This window comes from Pyxicephalus adspersus, chromosome Z (assembly GCF_032062135.1).
Source record: "Pyxicephalus adspersus chromosome Z, UCB_Pads_2.0, whole genome shotgun sequence".
Lineage (NCBI taxonomy): Eukaryota > Metazoa > Chordata > Amphibia > Anura > Pyxicephalidae > Pyxicephalus > Pyxicephalus adspersus.
Window position 1 is genome coordinate 11424243 of NC_092871.1, and position 5993 is coordinate 11430235.

Here is a 5993-nt window from a genome sequence, read left to right on the forward strand (position 1 = left end):
GGCAGTTGGACAGGGAGGGAGAAACTGCACAACGAGTCGTTACATGAACTCTCCGCTTGTAAGCATGTTTCTTGAGTTAGCCAGACAGCACTGTGCCAGGAAATGTACAGCGCTGCGTAATATGTTGGCGCTATATAAATCCTGTTTATTATTATTAATAATAATAATAATAATAATAACAGGAAGCGCAGGATCCAGTGATGTCCTATAATGTTCCACCTCACCCAATATAGCAACAGCAGGTCAGACATATGGGCTGCAATTACCCTAGGGAAACGGCTGCATGCTCACCACTACCCTCTATGGGGATACCAGCGTGCATGCCTGGGGGACCTGGTTGGTTGGTTTGGAACAGCAGGACATAACTTTTGCATAGAATGAACACACTTGCCAGATTTAACCAGATTTACCCAGATTTGACTAAATAATTCACACACTCTCTTTCTCCATATCTTTCTCAAAATGGGCCCCAGTCACATTTAAATTGGGGGTCCTGGTGGCACCACCACCAGGAATTACAGAAGCCCACATGGTGATTTAGCCAGCCACATAGGTGGTAGATTATGGCCATTCATAGCAGAACAAAGGGAAAGTCATGGCTTACAATGGCTGGTAAACCAATTTACCCATTTATAATTGTATATGCAGCAGAACTGTGTTTGAGATCAGTAACCAAAGTGACAAGTCAGCTGTAGTCAGAAAAGTCAGGAAAAGCCAGGATCAGTGTGCAGGGGGAACACAGGCAGACCCCTGCAATTCATATATTGTAAAGACCTCCTTGTTCAGCTAACAAAAGGTTGCCTCATACGTTCTTATCTAGAAATAGTCATGTGACTTGGCAGAGACCATGTTACAGGTAGTACTGACACCCACCACTAGAGGGAGTGCTAAGGGAGAGGCACCTTAGATAGTGTTTTCGCTTCCACCAGCAGATAGAGTATGTCTGGCAAAGAAATAGTCAAGGAGTCACATGATGCATACCAGAAAGTAAGCACAAAATGGAAGCTTGGAGATTCCTGGACAGAGGTTCTGTTGGCTAAAGAGGGGTGCAGGGTGCATGGTAAGTGGATGAGGGCACAGATCCCTTAGTGCTGTGGTAATCTGTGGTGGCCTGGCCAAGAAAAGAGGGGTCAGAGAACATGTGTCCGAACTTTTTTCCATAGAAGCCTTGCTGTCTAGAAAAAGGGCATTCTTTTTTCCTACTGACCACTAAAACTGGGAAGCTCTTTTACTCACTACTGTTGCCGTGGCATTAATACTATTCCAATCTAGAGCAAAAATGTGTGTACAATGTATTTAAATCTTCCACAATTCACAATGGTAGGATAGGATAGCCAATATTTATCAAAAGAGTAGTTTGTGTCTGATATTTTAGGCGATATCAATACAGACAATGTGAAAATGAGGTTCTATGTGCAATCCATATTAATGTCAATCTAATGAATTAGGGAGGTGAGAGGTGAATCTACAACCTTGCCTAATCCCCCATTTTGTCTATTCATTTTCTAAGATATTGTTGTATTATAATGCAATAAATAATTATGTGTTGAATGCTGATATCCATGCTGATCCACACAAAAATACAGAAGACAATTCTGTGGCTAAAACATTTTTTTAGGGTCCATATTTATTAAAGAACCCCCACAAAATACACCATTTATGAAAGCTGGAAGGGTTTTTCCAGGATCTGACTTGGTAGTGCGTGTTGGGAATACCACCTTCACCAAGACCTAGGAATATTTTAGAGATAGAGGATCTTTTCCAACTTTAATGGGTTTTATATTTTTGCCTTCAAAATTTTTACATGCACAACCAAACTTTGGATTTTTGGTTGGGATTGTAGAAAAGCAGGATTACCAGGATTCATTCACAGGTTATCATTTTGCACATTATGAAAGAGCAGCATGGTTATTATGTATGTAGAACATTTTTTTAAGTGCTATTAAGGGACTTTTTTTGATCATCAGCTGCCATAACGTGCTGCTAGATCTATATTTGGTGTAGCAAGACTTCAACAATCAGTTTGTAATATATTGCTCTAAAATGGAGCATTATTTCCTAAAATTGTTCTTCCGAAGCATCACTGTCCAAGAGATCATAAAGTTACTGATCTAGCATTTGGTCCAGTGGCAAGCACTACTTAATATTTCTTACACCTTACCTTTCTTACCCTTGGAACCACACTTAAAAAAGTTGCAAGATTTTTCAAAGCTGCATTTGCAATATATAACTGTTTTGATTTAAGGAATTGTTTTAATCCCTATTTAATGTACAGAGCTGTGTAATATGTTGACACTGTATAAATCCTGTTTATTATTATTATTATTAATAATAATAATAATAATAATAATAATAATATTAACAACATACTTACTCTTTTCTGAAGTGCAGGGGAACCTGTGGATAATGTGAAAAAAATGATCATTTAAAAACTAGGTAAACTTTGTTTATTAGAATGAATCTGATATAAACTTTTTTTCAGTTACAAACATACATAATAGTCCCTGTTTATTATTAGTAAAAAAGGAGATCTGCCTAAATTTCATATATTACATTACTGAAAACCACATTGCTGTCCTTAGAAGTTTAGGGAGCTGTTGTGGTATGGAAAGATAACAGTTTTACAGAACCAAGAAAAGAAAAAGTTACTTTGTAATAAATGATATAGATTCTATCTATTGACGGCCATCGGCAACAGTGTAGTTTACTGCGGTCTGCAGCTTTTTCCCTTTTGGTTTCTAGAAGATGTGTACTTATTATTCTGGCCTAACATTTCAATTAGTGATGGGACAATCTGCCTGGATTCAATTTGTGAATCATTTTAAGCCCCATACACAATTTAAGTTGTTGAAAATAATGTTGTGTGATTGGTTCCAGCAAAGTGATGTACACACAGTGTTATTCAGTTCTTTGTAGAGAGAAGTATGAGCAGGAGGCCCCCAGTAACGTCCTCCTTAGCAGCTAGGCCGATCTCTAAACAATGGCAGAGATTGCTGTACACAGGCAAGATTTTATGCTGAAGACAATTACAAATGTTTGAATCGGGTGACAACAATCTAGCATTTTGATATAGCATTAGAAGTAAAACCCAGTGAAGTCAAAGAGAATGAACTAATGGGAAAACTATTGTCCAAAAAGTATTGGAAGCTGAACACTTCCATTAAGGACCAATCAATAAAAAAAAAGCTCAGTGGCGTCTATTATACGGTCAACAATAAAAATACAAAAATCTAAAAAGAAAACATGCAGAATTATGCCGGATCGTTGGCTAGATAAGCATCTCCTACTAAACACTTGTTACTTCATTAAATGAAAATGAGTTCCAGTAGCAGATACAAACTGTCAAGCAGTTCTGTGGTTGTCCTTGTTTTTAATTATAAAACCAATCCTGCCAATGACTATAACACATTGCTATCAAACATTCATTGATTTCTATCAATCCCTCACTGAGACTTAGAAGGCCATAGATGATATAGCAGTGTAACAATTTTTAAATGGCAAGGCAAGGCCTAAATTTACAAGACAGTAAATGCATGTTGAGATATTACTACAAGAATTAGGATATTGTAGAAGATACAACAGTATAAAATTGGCCAATTTGGGTGTGACTAAAGCTGCCTTTACACCCTCTTTTATAAGGAGGGGAACGATTTAGTCAAAACACCCCTTATTAGCCACTTTAAAACTGCTGCCATAAGTCAAGTGCCCATGGAGTGCATCATTCTTATCTTTAATCATTAAATCTAATTTTTTTCATTTCATATAAATTAGATAAAAAGTTCAAACCCCATGAGGGTTGTTGTGCTTTATAATATGTATAATATATATTATATCTATACAGAAATTCTGTGGGGGAGGGGAGAGCACCTCTTGTCCACAATCAAATATGGGGTTTCCAGAAAACCCAAATATAACCCACCTCTGTGGCAAAGTTTAATGAGCACAGCCAGCAGTACAATTATAACGCAGATCAGTAACCCTATAACCATGTAGAGAATGTCCACAGGTCGGTCTCCACCTGTATCTAAAAGAGAAGAGTTATGTTAGGTTCTTGATAAAGAATATTTAATACATGAACATTTTTCCAGTTTTTAATCCTTTAGCAGGCTCTTTATTATTATTATTATTACCATTGAAAGAAACTTGAAAGGAGCGGTCAGACAGATAGGAAGCAAACCAAGAGAGAGCAGTGTCACAGATACCAATGGTAGAGAAATATATTTATTGGTCTGCAAGAAATGTACTCCATGTATAATTTTCTATTGTTGGCAAAGCAAAATGTTACCTGGCTTTGCAGAAAATATAATTCCAAATTCCAGCAGTAGATGATAATTATATAGATGTAAAAGTTATCTAAACCCCTAGTCCTGCATGACAGTGTTCACTTTATGATCCTCCTTCATTGTTCTGATAGAAGTCTGGGGGCCTCAATTGCACCTCTATCCAATACACGATCCAAAAAGAATGTCCACCAGAGTCATTGGAAATAGACTTTGTTCTCACTGGTTTCAGCTACTAGAGAACAGATAAATGACTATTGAATAGACTTCAACGATTACCATGCGTTAGGTTGGACATCTCTGATGTGAGCAAATGTAGATATTTATGAGAAGGGAACTGGGTTTGGTGCTGCCGAAAAATGTTTGCTGTGCTTGGAAGAACTAAGAATAGAACTGGGTATGTTCACCAGCATGCACACCCCTTATTAGCAGCCATCCATTCTGGTGTAATAACAATGCCATAAATATTTATACACAGGCAATAGCAAGTAGAAAATCAATTTAAAATGTATAAATTTAAAAAAATAAAATATTTCTCATAACAGCAAGCCTTTATTATATCACCATACACATCTCTCCCCTTCCCCTGCACTTTCAATAATTCTTTCCACAAACCCAACACCTCTCCATCACCACATTCACTAAATTAATGAATTTCCCCTTGCAAGATGATAATTCATCAGCACAAAGGTTTTGTAAGTGTCTTTGCTATTTGGATTTGTGTGGTACCACTGTTGTCAAGCATCTGCAATGTTTATTATCAGGGGAGTTAGTGTGGGATCATTTATTGAAGATTTGAGCAATAAAACCTGAGAAAGCTTCTAGCCTTTCTTTGGGCAAAACGACTTATCTATGAATGTAGTACCTTCACAACATGATGAGGTGGTCACTTCCAGTCTTGTTCCATTCCCTTTGCTGAATCTGTTGTCCACTGTCTCCACCTGGCAGCAGTATATTCCGGAATCAAACTCTGCCAGTTTTGATATAGTAATCTGGTGGTTAATTAAGCCATAGGTAAGTCTGCCTTCATTATTGACAGGCGGTCCCCCTTCACAGCCAAGGGTCCAGGACACGGAGAAGGATGGACTCTCTGACGTTACTTTGCACTCTATAGTCACAGTACCTCCCGATTCAGCAGTGATTAATGCCGGTTGCTCCACCAATGTGTGACTTTCACCACCTGTTTTTAAAATTGTGCAGTTAATACCAAATTTTACTGAATAAACAGGTCAGAAATGTGTCCAGTGATTCTGTACAAAGTGCAGTGTCTGATTTACCTTGATTCTTTAACCATTTATGCAGCTCCCTTCAATTCTCTCACATATTACCTCATGGAAATCTTCCAGGTCCATATATTTTATAGGCAGTAATTGATTCCTACTAGGTAAAATTTTAGGGAATGTCAGATTCCCTGTTTTATAAATGGAGCCCCAAAAGTGCCCTCTTGTCCTTTGCAGACATTTTAAAGTGAAGTGTCTGTGGGGTACTGTTTGGAAAGTCCAAGTATACAATAACGACTGCTACTGTTCTGCTTTAACCATGATCGGACTTTTCAGGTGCATACACAAAGGTATCACTTATCTATAAAAAAATGTAAAGCTTTATTAAATCGATAGGTAAAAAGTTGCATGGAAAACCGTATGTACCGTACTTTTCGCCGTATAAGACGCTCCGGAATATAAGACGCACCCAATTTTAAAGGAGGAAAATCTA